The sequence below is a fragment of the Hemiscyllium ocellatum genome, chromosome 33 (genome assembly GCF_020745735.1).
Source record: "Hemiscyllium ocellatum isolate sHemOce1 chromosome 33, sHemOce1.pat.X.cur, whole genome shotgun sequence".
Classification (NCBI taxonomy): Eukaryota; Metazoa; Chordata; class Chondrichthyes; order Orectolobiformes; family Hemiscylliidae; genus Hemiscyllium; species Hemiscyllium ocellatum.
Window position 1 is genome coordinate 10770020 of NC_083433.1, and position 18867 is coordinate 10788886.

Consider the following 18867-nt stretch of genomic DNA (forward strand, 5'->3'; position numbering starts at 1 on the left):
AGACGGGGTGGGGCAAATGGGTGGGTTTAGACGGGGTGGGGCGGACGGGTTTAGACAGGGGCGGGGCGGGGCAGGGCGGGGCGGGGGAGCAGGTTTAGACAGGTGCGGGGCGGGGCGGGTTTAAACAGGGGCGGGGTAGGTTTAGACGGGGGCGGGATGGATGGGTGGGGGGGCGGGTTTAGACGGGGGCGGGATGGATGGGTTTAGACGGGGGCGGGTTAAGACGGGGGCGGGATGGATGGGTTTAGACGGGGGCGGGTTAAGACGGGGGCGGGATGGATGGGTCGGGGGGCGGGATGGATGGGTGGGGGGCGGGTTTAGACAGGGGCGGGGTGGATGGGTGGGGGGTTTAGACAGGGGCGGGGTGGATGGGCGGGTTTAGACAGGGGCGGGGTGGATGGGGGCGGGGTGGATGGGTGGAGGGGTTTAGACAGGGGCGGGGTGGATGGGTGGGGGGGCGGGTTTAGACAGGGGCGGGATGGATGGGGGGGCGGGTTTAGACAGGGGCGGGGCGGGTTTAGACAGGGGCGGGGTGGATGGGTTTAGACAGGGGCGGAGTGGATGGGGGGGTTTAGACAGGGGCGGGGTGGATGGGGGGTTTAGACAGGGGCGGGGTGGATGGGTGGGGGGGCGGGTTTAGACAGGGGCGGGGTGGATGGGTGGGGGGGCGGGTTTAGACAGGGGCGGGGTGGATGGGTGGGGGGGCGGGGTGGATGGGTGGGGGGCGGGTTTAGACAGGCGCAGGGTGGATGGGTGGGGGGCGGGTTTAGACGGGCGGGGTGTATGGGTGGCGGGTTGGATGGGTGGAGGGCGGGTTCAGACGGGGGCGGGGTGGATGGGTGGGGGGACGGGTTTAGACGGGGGCCGGGTGGATGGGTGGGCGGGTTTAGTCAGGGGCGGGGTGGGCGGGTTTAGTCAGGGGCGGGGTGGGCGGGTTTAGTCAGGGGCGGGGTGGGCGGGTTTAGACAGGGGCGGGGTGGGCGGGTTTAGACAGGGGCGAGGTGGTTGGGCGGGGCGGGTTTAGACGGGGGCGAGGTGGATGGGTGGGGGGGCGAGGTGGATGGGTGGGGGGGCGAGGTGGATGGGTGGGTGGGCGGGTTTAGACGGGGGCGAGGTGGATGGGTGGGTGGGCGGGTTTAGACGGGGGCGAGGTGGATGGGTGGGTGGGCGGGTTTAGACGGGGGCGAGGTGGATGGGTGGGTGGGCGGGTTTAGACGGGGGCGAGGTGGATGGGTGGGTGGGCGGGTTTAGACGGGGGCGAGGTGGATGTGTGGGTGGGCGGGTTTAGACGGGGGCGAGGTGGATGGGTGGGTGGGCGGGTTTAGACGGGGGCGAGGTGGATGGGTGGGTGGGTGGGCGGGTTTAGACGGGGGCGAGGTGGACGGGTGGGTGGGCGGGTTTAGACGGGGGCGAGGTGGACGGGTGGGTGGGCGGGTTTAGACGGGGGCGAGGTGGACGGGTGGGCGGGCTTAGACAGGGGCGGGGTGGACGGGTGGGTGAGTTTAGTCAGGGGCGGGGTGGACGGGTGGGTGGGTGGGCGAGTTTAGTCAGGGGCGGGGTGGACGGGTGGGTGGGTGGGCGAGTTTAGTCAGGGGCGGGGTGGACGGGTGGGTGGGTGGGCGAGTTTAGTCAGGGGCGGGGTGGACGGGTGGGTGGGTGGGCGAGTTTAGTCAGGGGCGGGGTGGATGGGCGGGTTTAGACAGGGGCGAGGTGGATGGGTGGGCGGGTTTAGACAGGGGCGAGGTGGATGGGTGGGCGGGTTTAGACGGGGGCGAGGTGGGCGGGTTTAGACGGGGGCGGGGTGGATGGGTGGGTGGGTGGGGGGGGCGGGTTTAGACAGGGGCGAGGTGGACGGGTGGGTGGGGGGCGGGTTTAGACAGGGGCGAGGTGGACGGGTGGGTGGGGGGGCGGGTTTAGACAGGGGCGAGGTGGACGGGTGGGTGGGGGGGCGGGTTTAGACAGGGGCGAGGTGGACGGGTGGGTGGGGGGGCGGGTTTAGACAGGGGCGAGGTGGACGGGTGGGTGGGGGGGCGGGTTTAGACAGGGGCGAGGTGGACGGGTGGGTGGGGGGGCGGGTTTAGACAGGGGCGAGGTGGACGGGTGGGTGGGGGGGCGGGTTTAGACAGGGGCGAGGTGGACGGGAGGGCGGGGGTTCACACAGGGGCGAGGGAGGGGGGGCAGGCGGGGGTTTGCACAGGGGCGAGGGGGCGGGCGGGCGGGGGTTTACACAGGGGCGAGGGGGGCGGGCGGGCGGGGGTTTACACAGGGGCGAGGGGGGCGGGCGGGCGGGGGTTTACACAGGGGCGAGGGGGGCGGGCGGGCGGGGGTTTACACAGGGGCGAGGGGGGCGGGCGGGCGGGGGTTTACACAGGGGCGAGGGGGGTTTACACAGGGGCGAGGGGGGTTTACACAGGGGCGAGGGGGGTTTACACAGGGGCGAGGGGGGTTTACACAGGGGCGAGGTTCACACAGGGGCGAGGGGGGGCGGGCGGGGGGGTTCACACAGGGGCGAGGGGGGCGGGCGGGGGGGTTCACACAGGGGCGAGGGGGGGCGGGCGGGCGGGGGTTTACACAGGGGCGAGGGGGGTTTACACAGGGGCGAGGTTCACACAGGGGCGAGGTGGGCGGGTTTAGACGGGGGCGGGTTTAGACAGGGGCGAGGTGGACGGGTGGGTGGGGGGGCGGGTTTAGACAGGGGCGAGGTGGACGGGAGGGCGGGGGTTCACACAGGGGCGAGGGAGGGAGGGGGGGCGGGCGGGGGTTTACACAGGGGCGAGGGGGCGGGCGGGCGGGGGTTTACACAGGGGCGAGGGGGCGGGCGGGCGGGGGTTTACACAGGGGCGAGGGGGGGCGGGCGGGCGAGGGGGGCGGGCGGGGGTTTACACAGGGGCGAGGGGGGTTTACACAGGGGCAAGGGGGGTTTACACAGGGGCAAGGGGGGTTTACACAGGGCCGAGGGGGGGCGGGGCGGGGGGGGTTCACACAGGGGCGAGGGGGGGGCGGGCGGGCGGGGGTTTACACAGGGGCGAGGGGGGTTTACACAGGGGCGAGGTTCACACAGGGGCGAGGGGGTTCACACAGGGGCGAGGGGTGGCGGGCGGGCGGGGGTTTACACAGGGGCGAGGGGGCGGGCGGGGGTTTACACAGGGGCGAGGGGGGCGGGCGGGCGGGGGTTTACACAGGGGCGAGGGGGGCGGGCGGGCGGGGGTTTACACAGGGGCGAGGGGGGCGGGCGGGCGGGGGTTTACACAGGGGCGAGGGGGGCGGGCGGGCGGGGGTTTACACAGGGGCGAGGGGGGCGGGCGGGCGGGGGTTTACACAGGGGCGAGGGGGCGGGCGGGGGTTTACACAGGGGCGAGGGGGGCGGGCGGGCGGGGGTTTACACAGGGGCGAGGGGGGGCGGGCGGGCGGGGGTTTACACAGGGGCGAGGGGGGGCGGGCGGGCGGGGGTTTACACAGGGGCGAGGGGGGGCGGGCGGGCGGGGGTTTACACAGGGGCGAGTGGGGGGCGGGCGAGGGTGGCGGGCGAGGGGGGGTTCACACAGGGGCGAGGGGGGCGGGCGGGCGGGGGTTCACACAGGGGCGAGGGGGGCGGGCGGGCGGGGATTCACACAGGGGCGAGGGGGGCGGGCGGGCGGGGGTTCACACAGGGGCGAGGGGGCGGGCGGGCGGGGGTTCACACAGGGGCGAGGGGGCGGGCGGGCGGGGGTTCACACAGGGGCGAGGGGGCGGGCGGGCGGGCGGGGGTTCACACAGGGGCGAGGGGGCGGGCGGGCGGGGGTTCACACAGGGGCGAGGGGGGGCGGGCGGGCGTCACACGGGCGAGGGGGGGCGGGCGGGCGGGGGTTCACACAGGGGCGAGGGGGGCGGGCGGGCGGGGGTTCACACAGGGCGAGGGTTGACGGGCGAGCGGGCGGGCGAGGGGCGCGGGCGGGCGGGGGTTTACACTGGGGCGAGGGGGGTTTACACAGGGGCGAGGGGTGGCGGGCGAGGGGTGGCGGGCGGGCGGGCGAGGGGTTCACACAGGGCGAGGGGGGGCGGACGGGCGAGGGTCTACACAGGGGCGAGGGGGCGGGCGGGCGAGGGTCTACACAGGGGCGAGGGGGGCGGGCGTGCGAGGGTCTACACAGGGGCGAGGGGGGCGGGGGTTTACACAGGGGCGAGGGGGGCGGGCGGGGTCTAGACACTGGCGAGGAGGGCCGGGCGAGCAGGGGTTTAGACAGGGGCGAGGCGGACGGGCGGAGTTTAGACAGGGGCGAGGGGGCGGGGGTTTAGACAGTGGTTAAGGATGTGGGCGGGGATGTAGAAAGGGGCGGGTGGGGGTTTTACCAAGGGCTGACGGGTGGGGCGGATCACGGACAAGTGGGGCGGGCGGGGGTTCACACAGGGGCGAGGGGGGCGGGCGGGCGGGGGATTTACACAGGGGCGAGGGGGGCATTCACACGGGGGCGAGGGGGGGCGGGCGGGGGTTCACACAGGGGCGAGGGGGCGGGCGGGCGGGGGTTCACACAGGGGCGAGGGGGCGGGCGGGCGGGGGTTCACACAGGGGCGAGGGGGCGGGCGGAGGTTCACACAGGGGCGAGGGCGGGCGGGGGTTCACACAGGGGCGAGGGGGGCGGGCGGGCGGGGGTTCACACAGGGGCGAGGGGGGCGGGCGGGCGGGGGTTCACACAGGGGCGAGGGGGGCGGGCGGGCGGGGGTTCACACAGGGGCGAGGGGGGGGCGGGCGGGGGTTCACACAGGGCGAGGGTTGGCGGGCGAGCGGGCGGGCGAGGGGCACGGGCGGGCGGGGGTTTACACAGGGGCGAGCGAGGGTTTACACAGGGGCGAGGGGGGGCGAGGGTTTACACAGGGGCGAGGGGGGGCAGGCGGGGGTTTACACTGGGGCGAGGGGGGTTCACACAGGGGCGAGGGGGGGCGGGCGGGGGGGTTCACACAGGGGCGAGGGGGGGCGGGCGGGCGGGGGTTCACACAGGGCGAGGGGGGGGCGGGCGGGCGAGGGTCTACACAGGGGCGAGGGGGGCGGGCGGGCGTCTACACAGGGGCAGGGGGGGCGGGCGGGCGTCTACACAGGGGCAGGGGGGGGCGGGCGGGCGGGGGTTTACACAGGGGCGAGGGGGGCGGGCGGGCGGGGGTTTACACAGGGGCGAGGGGGGCGGGCGGGCGGGGGTTTACACAGGGGCGAGGGGGGGCGGGCGGGCGGGGGTTTACACAGGGGCGAGGGGGGCGGGCGGGCGGGGGTTTACACAGGGGCGAGGGGGGCGGGCGGGGGTTTACACAGGGGCGAGGGGGGCGGGCGGGCGGGGGTTTACACAGGGGCGAGGGGGGCGGGCGGGCGGGGGTTTACACAGGGGCGAGGGGGGCGGGCGGGCGGGGGTTTACACAGGGGCGAGGGGGGCGGGCGGGGTCTAGACACTGGCGAGGAGGGCCGGGCGAGCAGGGGTTTAGACAGGGGCGAGGCGGACGGGCAGAGTTTAGACAGGGGCGAGGGGGCGGGGGTTTAGACAGTGGTTAAGGATGTGGGCGGGGATGTAGAAAGGGGCGGGTGGGGGTTTTACCAAGGGCTGACGGGTGGGGCGGATCACGGACAAGTGGGGCGGGTGGGGGTTTACACAGGGGCGAGGGGGGCGAGGGGGGCGAGGGGGGCGAGGGGGCAGGGGGGGCGGGCGGGCGGGGTTCACGCAGGGGCGAGGGGGGCGGGCGGGTGGGGGTTCACGCAGGGGCGAGGGGGGCGGGGGTTCACGCAGGGGCGAGGGGGGCGGGCGGGCAGGGGATTTACACAGGGGCGAGGGGGGATTTACACAGGGGTGAGGGGTTGGGCGGGCGAGGGGGGATTTACACAGGGGTGAGGGGTTGGGCGGGCGAGGGGGGATTTACACAGGGGCGAGGGGGGTGGGCGGGCGGGCAGGGGGGATTTACACAGGGGCGAGGGGGGTGGGCGGGCGGGCGAGGGGGGTGGGCGGGCGGGCGGGGGGGATTTACACAGGGGCGAGGGGGGTGGGCGGGCGGGCGGGGGGGATTTACACAGGGGCGAGGGGGGTGGGCGGGCGAGGGGGGTGGGCGGGCGGGCGGGGGGGATTTACACAGGGGCGAGGGGGGTGGAGGGGCGAGGGGGGCGGGCGGGCGGGGGGGATTTACACAGGGGCGAGGGGGGTGGGGGGGATTTACACAGGGGCGAGGGGGGTGGGGGGGCGAGGGGGGTGGGGGGGCGAGGGGGGTGGGGGGGATTTACACAGGGGCGAGGGGGGGCGGGCGGGCAGGGGGGGGATTCACACAGGGGCGGGCGGGCGTTCACACAGGGGCATGGGGGGGCGGGCAGGGGTTAGACAGGGCGAGAGGAACTAGACAAGGAGAGAGTTTGGAAGTTTAGTCAGGGTCGGGGTGTGGGGTGTGAGAGTTAGTGTAGGGAGGGTGGGAGGGTGAGTCAGGGTGGGCGAAGAGACCAGGTGAGGAGGAGGAGGAGGGTGAACATTCTGGCAGGGGGTAACTCTGGGCAGGGAGCTGAGGTGTAGAGTTAATTACCGGCGCGGCGGGGGGAGAGGCACTGGGCGAGTTACTCCACTGAGGGGAGTGGGAGTTTCGGGACTGTGTTCTGCAGGACCACACACCTCAGGCTCATCCGAGGCTCAGTCTGCTCGGTCCAGAACCCGGGGGGGCGGGGAGGGTGTCAAACGGATCCCCGCTGCTGGTCCCTGACCGTGCGCGAAGGGAAATCTTTCCCTTTGGGGTGTAGGGAAGAACATTCACCAAAAACTGGGGCTTCAATTTCTGACCCGCCTGCCCTTTTTCTCTCTTTTCCCCTAAATGGGCTTCCAGCTGCTCGAAGATTTTAAACAAAGGCCGCGGACCCTCTGCACTGGGTTAGGCCTCAGGCTCCAAACACTTTTACCTCAGACTCTCGCTCGCGCCCCTTCTCCCCTCAATCTCCCGCCACCGACACCCCCTCAGGCCAGCTCCGCCCACTCCGGTTACCGCGGCAACGGCAGCCCAGCTCAATGATTGGCTCACATTCGCAGTCGGGTGTCGAATGGGTAACTTGTCATATCTGATTGGCTGGGGGAAAGGCCGCGATATCGTTCGCTGCGAGGATGCGCAAGTAGGCATCTTCATTGGCTGAAATCTGGCACCCCGATTGGCTAGTTGGAGCATGGTGCGGTCTTCTCAGTGGCGGAGGTTAGGTGATGCTGATTGGTTGACAGGAAACCCAGTTTTCATTGGCTGCAAGTAACAATACACATCAAATCAGAGAGCAGGGAAGAAGACCCTTTGGTCCAACGTGTTCATACTGACCAGATGTACTAAATTACTCAACTCCCATTTGCCAGCATTCGGCTCATTTCCTTCTAAAGCAAAAGTGGCTACTGCAGATGCTGGAGATCAGAATCAAGATTAGAGTGGTGCTGGAAAAGCACAGCAGGTCAGGCAGCATCTGAGGAGCAGGAAAGTCGACATTTCGAGCAAAAGCCCTTAATCTAAACCCATCCTATTCATATACCCAACCAGATGCCCTTTAAATGTTGTAATCATGCCAGCTTCCACCACTTCCTGAAGAAGGGTTACATCAGAAACGTTGACTTCTCCATCTCCTAATGCTGCCTGGTTTGCTGTGTTCTTCCAGCTTCCTGCTTATCTGCATTGGATTCCCACATCTGCGGCTTTTTTTTTGTTTCCACCACTTCCTCTAGCGGCTCATTCTATACATGCACCAGCCTCTGCATGAAAATTCTGCCCCTTAAGTCCCTTTTAAATCTTTCTCAGTCCATCTTAAACCCATGTCCTCTAGTTTTGGACACCCCAGCCTGGGAAAAAGATCTTGGATATTCACCCTATTCATGCTCCTTATAATTTTATATCCCTATACCACAAATCCTCCAACCTCGGCAACCTCCTTGTAAATCTTTTCTGAACCCTTTTGGATTTAACAATGTTTCCTATGTTGGGCGTGGATGAATTAAACCAAAGAGTCTGTTTCCGTGCTGTACATCCCCAGGACTCTATGGCTCTAATTGAGGCCTGTGACCTGCAGTGTTCCACAGGGATTATTACTGTGTCTACTTTTGTTTGTCATTTATATGAATGATTTAGATCAGACTATAGAAGGCATGGTTAATAAGTTTGCAGATGACACCAGAACTGGTGGTTTTCGAGTTTTGACGGTGAGGTTCTGGTTCTAAGTTTGCTCGCTAAGCTGGAAGATTCATGTTCAAGTGTTTCGTCACCATACTAGGTCACATCTTGAGTGAGCCTGGGAACAAAGCATTGCTGATGATTCTTGCTTTCTATTTATGCATTTGGGTTTCTTTGGGTTGGTGATGTCATTTCTTGTGGTGGTGTCATTTACTATGGTGATGTCATTTCCTGTTCTTTTTCTCAGGGAGGTGGTAAATCCAAGTCAATGTGTTTGTTGATAGAGTTCTGGTTGGAATGCTATGCTTCTAGGAATTCTCGTGCATGTCTCTGTTTGGCTTGTTGTACGATTGTAAGGCCTTAGCTGTGCACAAATAGATGTTATGTCCATGCATGAGAATTCCTAGAAGCATAGCATTCAACCGGAACTCTATCAACAAACGCATTGACTTGGACCCGATTTACCACCCTCCTGAGAAAAAGAACAGGAAATGACATCACCAACCCAAAGAAACCCAAATGCATAAATAGAAGGCAAGAATCATCAGCAATGCTTTGTCCCGAGGTTCACTTAAGAGGTTACCTAGTATATTGGCGAAACATCTTAACATGAACCGTCCAGCTCAGCAAGCAAACCTACATCCATTGATGGTTATGGTGAACAGTGAAGAAGGTTATCTAAGATTACAAACAGATCTTGATCACTTGGGTCAGTGGGCTGAAGAGTCGTAGATGGAGTTTAATTTGGACAAATGTGAGCTATTGCATTTTTGTAAAACAAAGGCAGGACTTATACAATGAAAAGTAGGCCTTTGGGTAGTGTTATGGAGACTTGGGGTTCAGATATATAAGTCTTTGAAGTTTGTGTCAATGTAGAAAAGATTATTAAGAAGGCATTTTGCACACTTGCCTTCATTGCTCGGACCTTTGAGTATAGGAGTTGGTATGTTATGTTGAGGTTGTACAGGACTTTTGTGAGGCCCATTCTGAAGTACTGTGTCCATTTCCAGTCACCTTATTATAGGAAGGATATTATTGAGATGATTTGGAAGTGCCAGTGTTGGACTTGGATGTATAAAGTTAAAAATCATACAACACTAGGTTATAGTCCAACAACTTTACTTGGAAGCACTAGCTTTCGGAGCACTGCTTCTTCATCAGGTGGTTGTGGAGTATAAGATCATAAGACACAGAATTTATAGCAAAAGTTTATAGTGTCATGCAACTGAAATGATATATTGAAAAAAAGACCTGGATTAGTGAGTTTTGAGAAGATTTGTAGCTCAAGTTGAGGTTCTGGATGCAGGTTTGCTTACTGAGCTGGGAGGTTATTTTCAGACATTTCATCACCATACTAGGTAACATCTTCAGTGACCCTCTAGATGAAACACTGGTGGTGTAGCCTGCTTTCTATTTTTATGTTTGGACTACACCATCAGTGTCTCATCCAGAGGCTCACTGAAGAGGTTATCTAGTATGGTGACAAAACGTCTGAAAACGAATCTTCCAGAGCAGCAAGCAAACCTGGATCGTTTTACAATTGAAATATTTAAAACGCATCCGGATGGGTATGTGAATAGGAAGGGTTTGGAGGGATATGAGCCGCATTCTGGCAGGTGGGACTAGATTGGATTGGGTTATCTAGTTGTCCTGGACGAGTTGGACCAAAGGGTCTGATTCCGTGCTGTTCATCTCTATGACTCTAAGTTTCTCATCTTTTAGAATGACCATGTTGGTTTCAGTTTTTTTTTAGATTAGATTACTACAGTGTGGAAACGGGCCCTTCGGCCCAACAAGTCCACACCGACCCGCCGAAGCGCAACCCACCCACACCCCTACATCTACCCCTTACCCAACACTACGGGCAATTTAGCATGGCCAATTCACCTGACCCGCACATCTTTGGACTGTGGGAGGAAACCGGAGCACCCGGAGGAAACCCACGCAGACACGGGGAGAACATGCAAACTCCACACAGTCAGACGCCTGAGTCGGGAATTGAACCCGGGTGTCAGGCGCTGTGAGACAGCAGTGCTAACCACTGTGCCACCGTGCCGCCCACTATTCATATGTAAATCTAATAATTTTTAAAAAATTCAACTGAACTTTAACAATAGGTGCTATGTCATCTCAGATAATGCATTGAAGGTATGAGATGCCCTGTCTGAGACTGTGCCTCAATGTTCAGACTGATTCTATTTCTAAAAAACAGGATTTACAGAATCTTATGTGGATTCATGCAGTTTTTGAGCAAGATAAAATGTAATTCTGCAATTCACCCCATAAACTTATGTGTATGTGAGAGAGTGTGTATGCGAGTATAAAGGGGTATAAGTCTGTGAGAGGGTGCATGTGTGAGTGTGAGTGTGCATGTGTGAGCATATGAGAGAGAGCTTTTGTATAAGAGAGGGTCTGAGAGAGAATGAGAGAGAGAGAGAGAGAGACAGACACACACACAGTCAGACAGAGGGGTCACCTGTAGTGTGACATGAATCCAAGGTCACGGTTGAGGCCATCCCCATGGGTACTGAACTTGGCAATCAGCCTCTGCTCAGCCACTTTGCGTTATTGCCTGTCCCTAAGTCTTCCTTGGAGAATGGTCACCCAAAGGTCCGAGGTCGAATGTCCCGGACTGCTGAAGTGTTCTCCAATTGGGAGGGAAACTGTGGGAAAAGATCTGCCACCCTGCCTACCTACAGCATGGCCACAGAATACACAGGAAATCAAGCCTGGCCAAACCATATATGACACACCCAGAATGCCTCAGCATTGACTAAACCAGCCATGACCATAGCACTCACAGATCAGGGAATACACTTCCCAAAATAACCTGGCAATAAGCTTCCTAGACCTGATAAACACAGCTGTCCCAAAGCCCTAAGGTCTGTCTTTTACCCCAGTGATACCAAGGCCACACAAAGGACAGGTCAGACAGAAAGGCACCAGAATACCTCGCTCACAGGAGAAACAATGGAAACACCTTAGTGCCAAGGAAAGGGACATTCTCACCTACCCTTGAAGAGAACTGGAATCCCCAGATCCCATTAAAAACTGATTGATGCTGCCAGGATACTTCATCGTATCTACATTCAGGACATTCTTCTGATAACTGCTTTGTGGTTATCACCATCATAACTGGATTACTTAATTATCAAATACATTGTACTGTCCCTATCTTTAATTAGCATCATTGTACAAGTTTCCTATAAAATCTGGCTTGATTTCAGCTCGAGGAAGAGAGTTTGAGCTACCTGGACAGACTGTGCTGTTTCTGCTTAGTCAATGTCTTTTCCGAGATATCGCTGTGTTAATAAGCAGTTTGTAAATTTCACTTCGATCTGTGTTTTGTGATCTCTGTTTTATTGAGCTAATTTCTCCAACAGGAACACTCCTGTCTGTTGTGTCCATTCATCATTGCTGTAGCCTCTGCTTGGTCTCGCCCATGGGTTGGAATGTAAAAGCAGTTTTATGCTACTGAGACTTTATAAAGCCCTGGTTGGGCCTCATTTAGAATACTGTGTCCAGTTTTGAGCCCACACCTCAGGAAGGACATACTGGCACTGGAGCATGTCCAGCAGAGATTCACACAGATGATCCCTGGAATGGTAAACCTAATATACAATGAATGGCTGAGGATCCTGGGATTGTATTCATTAGGGTTTAGAAGGTTGAGGGGAGGTCTAATGAAAACTTACAAGATAATGCATGGTTTAGAAAGGGTGGACACTGGAAAATTGTTTCCGGCAGGTGGGGATACTAGGACTCGTGGGCAACTTTAGAATTAGAGGGGGTCAATTTAGAACAAAAATGAATAGACATTTCTTCAGCCAGAGAGTGATGGGCTTGTGGAATTCATTGCCATGGAGCACAGTGGAGGCTGGGATGTAAAACATATTCAAGGCAGAGATTGATAAATTCTTAATCTTGCAAGAAATTAAGGAATACAGGGAGAGTGCAGGTAAATGGCTTTGAAATGTCCATCAGCCATGGTTGAATGGCAGAGTGGACTCGATGGGCCGAATGGTCTTACTTCCACTCCTATTTCTTAAGGTCTTATGTACCATGCCTCAGGGCATCCTTGTCTGCAGCATATGAGATCGACAACATTGACCGCCTCACATAAGTACCTGCTGCGTACACGATGGGTGGTGTCCCCATGCGTAATGGTGATATCCATGTTGACATTCTGACATGTCTTACAGTGTTTGCCATGATAGGGTTGTATGGCATCCTGCAAACAAGTTTTCTGCAAACAATGATCTGTTTGAGTTGTTTAAAGATGAGAAGTGGAGGCCTGTCAAAGGTCTACCCCATACAATGCTCAACTCATCGACCCCCAGTTCCAAGGTGCCACAGCAAGAATGACCTCCTCAGGAGACAAACACGAGTGGCAACTGACAGGATACCCTTCATTGTCCAGGACTTCCCATGAGCCAAAAAACTACGCCATGCTCTTCGCAGCCTGCAATACATTCTCAATGAGGATGAGCACCTCTCCAAGACCTTTCTCACTGAGGTACCATTGGTTCTGAAGAAGGGTCACTGAATGCAAGTTTACTTGCTGAGCTGGAAGGTTCGTTTTCAGACATTTCATCATTACTCTAGGTAACATCATCAGTGAGCCTCCGGTGAAGCACTAGTGTTAGCGACAGGCTTTCTATTTATGTGTTTAGGTTTCCTTGGACCCCATTTACCACTCTCTGAGAAAAAGAACTGGAAATGACATCATCACAGGAAATGACATCACCAACACAAGGAAAGCTGGTCACTGATGATGTTAACTAAGTAAGGTGATGAAACGATCGAAAACAAGCCTTCCAGCTCAATGAGTAAACTTACATTCAGTGATCCTTCTTTAGAACTGACGGCAGCTAGGAAAATATGCAGGTGATGGAGATCAGGGAGAAAAGGAGTGAGTGAATGAATGGAAAGGGAGCTGAGAGAGACAGAGACAAAGAGAGAGAAAGAAATATAAGGTAAGACAGATAGATTAGACTAGACTTACAGTGTGGAAACAGGCCCTTCGGCCCAACAAGTCCACACTGACCCGCCGAAGCGCAACCCACCCATACCCCTACATTTACCCCTTACCTAACACTACGGGCAATTTAGCATGGCCAATTCACCTAACCCGCACATCTTTGGACTGTGGGAGGAAACCGGAGCACCCGGAGGAAACCCACGCAGACACGGGGAGAACGTGCAAACTCCACACAGTCAGTCGCCTGAGTCGGGAATTGAACCCGTGTCTACAGGCGCTGTGAGGCAGCAGTGCTAACCACTGTGCCACCGTGCCGCCCACTAAAACAGCAAACCATGGTTGGAACCATAGCTAGGTTCCTGACTGGGCAATCAGGGTGACCTTCCTGCCAGATAAGGGAGGGGTGGTTGAGTCCCCACATTGCCCAGTCTAGGAGCAACTGGAGACACAAATGGGGTTAAGTGACAAACTCCCTGATCCTACAAACTTTGCCCCATGACAGGATAAAAATCATTTCCCTCATTTGCCACTGGATCCCCCAAAGAACATGCCTCATGCAATGGGCTTGGTTTTCAAATTTAAGAGGCAATTGAGGAGAGGGAGAATATTTGAAAGTCTCAACTTCAGACAGAATGAGAATTTACTGAATATGATATAAAGAACAGATTCTTAATCTATAGGTCGAGTCAAGGATTATGGAGGGCAGATATAAAGTGGAGTTAAAGCAAAGATTAGATCAGCTGTGGTTTTACTGAATGGTGGTGCAGGCTCAAAGGGGCCAAATGGCCTATCCTTGCCCTTATTTGTTCTTATATTTAACGCAGCAGGAAGTGGAGTCCCAAGTATTTCTGAGCTCATGTTTATGCAGTCACCGGTGGCTTTTACATTACACTGGGCACACACAGCTTGAGGCAATGAACTTGCCCTTCCCATTAAATGAAAGGCATCCAAACCTGCCATCCCTGGTCGAGTTCCTAGCTCATCGAGAAACAGCTCTTTTCAAAAGGCAATTTGATCTGAATACATGAAGCCACGTCCAAGGCAGTTGTGAATGGGTTCCATTCTGATGGCCATTTGCAAGCCAATTTGTATGCAAGTCAGAACCCAATGCAGGACAATGTAAAGCAGCTGGACATAAGTACAGGAACTCTTCATTACTTGGATCCTTACAATTATACCCCTGCATGGTATCGAGTCCATAATTATGAGCATTCATAAGCTGGACCTTCATAAATTAGGAACTTCCTATAGATTACAAAGGAGGAAAATTCTAGCCCCCCAGAAAAGAAAAACAGATTTAAATTTGGAGAGAGATAGTACCAATGATACTGGATGAACACATCAGAGGTCCAGACAAATGCACTGGGTTCAAATCCTTCTGTGGCAGCCAGTCACAATGAGGAAACGAGGCAGCACAGCAAGCTCCCACAAACCCGACCAGATAATCTGCTTTTTTAGTGACAAAAACAGAAGGAGCTGAAAAAGCTCAGCGGGTCTGGCAGCATCTGTGAAGAGAAATCAAAGTTAACGTTTCAGGTCTGGTGACCCTTCCTCAGAACTCTGCTGCTAGACAGGCTAAGCTTTTCCAGCTACTTCTGTTTTCGTTTCTGATTTAGAGCATCTGCTGTTTTTCGGTTTTTGATTTATCAGTGACATTGACCGAGAAATAAATAAATTTACAGTCAATGGGAAAAGGACCGCTATGACTCGCTCTCGTCATTGAACACACAAAACAATGCTGAACCAGGACTATCTTTCTTTATGCTGTTAAGCTTATTCAGAGCATTCCGCTAGGGATCCCCGCAGAGATATCAGGTGCATTTGTCACACAAACAAAACAACTTGCATTTGTATGGTAACTTTTTGTTAATGGAATAGCCACTACCACACCGGGACCTAGAGACTAAATAGCTGAACATACAGCTGTCAGTGGTGGAGGGAAGGTAATGCAGGATGCGCAAGTGGCCAGCATTGCCAAGTGAGGTCCCAGAGAGCTGGAGAAGGTTACACAACATAGAGAGAATTGAAAATGTCTACATATTAGAATACTAAAATTCAGGCTTTTCTAGATCAGGAAACAATTTAGGTCGACAAGTTCAAGACTAAAGTGAACAGGACTTGGATTCCTTTTCAGGGACCCAATAGAGAGTTATCAGACACTCTACACGGTGAAGGAAGAAGAGCCTGGGAAGGATAAAGCTTGGCATTTGTTGAGTTTTGTTTTGCTTCAGGTCACTAATTTCACAATTGTGACTGGAATCTTTGCTGAATAAGAGTAGGTTGGGAACACAAGACTCGAATTTCTGGAAAGTCCCTGTCACTCCCAGCTATTCAAATCCTAACCGTTGGAAATTTCTGAGTAATTGTAAACAAGTTTTCCCAGATGTTAGCGCAGAGCTTGAGGCTTCAAAGAAGCAGCTGAACGGCTGACTGCGAAATGAAGTTCAAGGAGGCGTGGCAGCTGCAGGCATTCTAGATGGCTTATGGGAAAGCTCCATCTCCTGGCCAAATACAGCCAGAACAGTGCTGTCTGCTTTCCTCACTGGAAGAGGTTTCACAATGGATTATTTGTTGCTCCCGCTGATTTAGACAATAAGAAGTGTCCATTCAAACCTGAGGTCATTCAGAACTCTTCTGTCTGTTCCTGGCCCTCATCAAATGAAAGAGAAAAGCATAATTTTGCAAGATGATACAATAAGTGTAGACTCCAAGACAGCCCAATCCCCTACTTCACAAAACTCAAATTATACATAAAAGTCAACCCGCTAACTTATGGTCAATGAAGGAGCCCTTTCATTTTTGTTTGTCAATTAAGGAGATGTGCATTTTACAATGCACTTGGAATTATTTGTGCATTTAAATGTTCATAATTTTGCAATTCTTTTATTATTTTGCACTGCAATTTTGTTTTAATGATTGACTGTTACGAATTACAGCCACCTGCTTTACTGTAACATGACAATTCAGTACCAGCTACCAGGATGATATTTCAATAAACCAGACGTTGGGCTAAAGGGCCTTTGTTGGCATTGTCAACTTCTATGGCTATATTTATCTGAGGGGGATGTACAGAATAAATGGGGTACAACATAATTGGAGTGAGACCATATGGGAGCCCATATGGGACTCCAACCTCCAGCAGTACTCTGATACCCTGCTGACCTATACCTCCGAGTTCACTGACTTACACTGCACTGTCGCCCATTCTGGCAATGCCTCAATGTTAAAATGATCATCCTTGATTTCGAATCCCTTCCTGACCTCATCTCTTCCCACCCCTCTGTAATCACCCTCAGTCCCAGTTGGCGGAGTAGCAGTAATATCATGAGACCAATAATTCAGCGGTCAAGGCTAATGCTCTGAGAGAAGGGCTCAAGTTCTACACTGGCAGCTGGTAGAATTTGGATTCAATTTATGATGACCATCATTGATTGTTGCAAAAACTCATCTGGTTCACTGACACCCTTTATAATTTGCCATCTTTACATGAGACTGTAGCTAATACTCTCAATTCTTAGCTGTCCTCTGAAAGCTTGGCAAGCTACTCAGCTAGAACATTAGCAATTGGCAATGCCCTCGTCCCAATAAAGAACTTTTCTTTTCTAAAAACCCTCAGAGTTCTCTGTGCTCCTCCGATTCCAGGCTCTGGCTCATCCCCAATTTTAATCACCCCATCATAGACGGCCAGACCCTATTCCCTCCGAGCTTCCATCCTTATTTAAGGTTCTCTTTCAAATCTACCTCATCCATTAGGCTCTTGGCCACGTATCCTAATGCCGTTTTATATGGCTCAGCTTTAAATGATGATTGATAACTGTTTTTTGGGGGGGGGGGGTTAGATTTTACTCCTGATTTTACACCTGCATTATTTAATTTTATCTAGTGAATGCAAATCCATAAGCCAAGCTTTAGAAAACTCATTTGCTGAATTTAAGGTGATTCGTCCACTACTTTGACTGTAAAAGGGACACTCCTGGGTAAGGTGCAACATTGGCTCTCCAAAAGTGTACAAGGTTTCTGTACTGAAGGCCCAATGCTGGAGGTTGGAGTCCCATATGGGCTCCCATATGGTCTCACTCCAATTATGTTGTACCCCATTTATTCTGTACATCCCCCTCAGATAAATATAGCCATAGAAGTTGACAATGCCAACAAGGGCCCTTTAGCCCAACGTCTGCCTCAGTCAACACCAACCTCCTAACTACACTAATCCCACTTTCCAGCACTTGGCCCACAGCCCTGTATGTCTTGGCATCTCAAGCGTCCATCTAAATAATTTGTAAACATGATGAGGGTTTCTGCCTCTCCCACCCTTATAGGCAGTGAGCTCCAGATTCCCACCACCTTCTGGATGAATAGGTTTTTCCTCATATCCCCTCTAAATCACTTGCTTCTTTCCTCAAATCTATGCCGCCTGGTCACTGATCCCTCTCACGAGGGATAAAGTTCCTTCCTGTCCACCCCATCCACATTACTCTATTTTATACATCTCAGTCCAGTTTTAGTGCGACATATCAGGGCAGGACTTAGACAATCAATGGTAGAGTCTTGAGGTTTATTATAGAAATAGAAAAGATCTAGGCTACCGGTTTACAGTTTCTTGACATTACAGCCACAGGTGGACAAGGTGATGAAGAAAGGTTTGACAGCATGCTTGCTTTCTTTGGTTAGAGCGCTGAGTATAGGAGTTGGGATGTCTTGTTCCAGCTTTATAATCCGTTGGTGAGGCCACTTTTAGAGAACTGCATGCAGTTATGCTCACTCTGCTACAGAAAGGTTACAATAAAAGTGCAGAGGAGATTTACTAGAATGCTACCTGGACTGGAAGGTTTGGGTTATAAGGTGAGGTTGGGACTTTTTTTTTCCCCCCTAGAGTATAAGAAACTAAGGGGTGACCTTATAGAGGTCTATAAAATCATGCAAGGCATTGATAAGGTAGATAGCCGACAGCTTTTCCCCATGGTAGGAGAGTCGAAAAGTAAAGGGCATAAGTTTAAAGTGAGAGGGGAGTGATACAAAAGAGTCCAGAGGGATCATTTTTTCACACAGAGGGTGGTGAGTGTTTGGAACGGGCTGCGAGAGATAGTGGTTGCCACGATTACAATTTCATCATTAAGAAACATTTAGTCGTGTACATGGATAGTACAGTTACAGAGAGATATGGATCAAATATAAGCAAATGGGACTAGTTAAATTGTGAAAACTTGGCAAACTGGGCAAGTTAGGCCAAAGGGCCTGTTCCCATGCTGTAGACCTCTTTGACTCAAAGATTCCTTCCCACCCCCCACCAGTATCTTCTGCTCCAAGGGAAACCACCTCATTCTATCCAATCTCTCTTTGTAACTAAAACTCTCCAGCCCATGCACCATCCTGTTAAATCCTCTCTTCACCCTCTCCAGTGTTATCACATCCCTCCTGTAATGCGGATTCCAGAACTGGACAAAATACTCTAGGTGTGGCCTAATGTTTTACTTCTTCTTTTCCAAACTTTTGACTTTACCTAATCTATATCAAACCCTTTTATCATTTGAAGGCAATATTTAGCTCAACTGTCAACATGCTAAAATGAAGGGGATACAATTTGCCCTCGGGTGTTGACCCTCTAAGCCTTTGTTTGCATTTCTTCCCTATTAAAAAGAATTATGGGATGTGGATGTCATTGGTTAGGTCAGCTAATTGCCCAGGTTAAGAGTGGCTTGCCAGACCATTTCAACATTGCTCTGGGACTTGTGTCACATGTAAGCCAGCTACTTAAGGAA

General features: G+C 54.8%; 1 protein-coding gene across 2 annotated transcripts in view; it reads right to left on the minus strand.

Moving 5' to 3' along the window:
* Positions 1-6935, minus strand: part of pold1 (polymerase (DNA directed), delta 1, catalytic subunit) — a 114151-nt gene extending 107216 nt beyond the window's left edge. For both annotated transcript variants that reach the window (XM_060849489.1, XM_060849488.1), the window contains exon 1: positions 6890-6935. The gene's annotated coding sequence lies outside the window, so the exon portion shown is untranslated. The remainder of the gene's footprint in view (positions 1-6889) is intronic.
* Positions 6936-18867: the final 11932 nt, after the last annotated feature.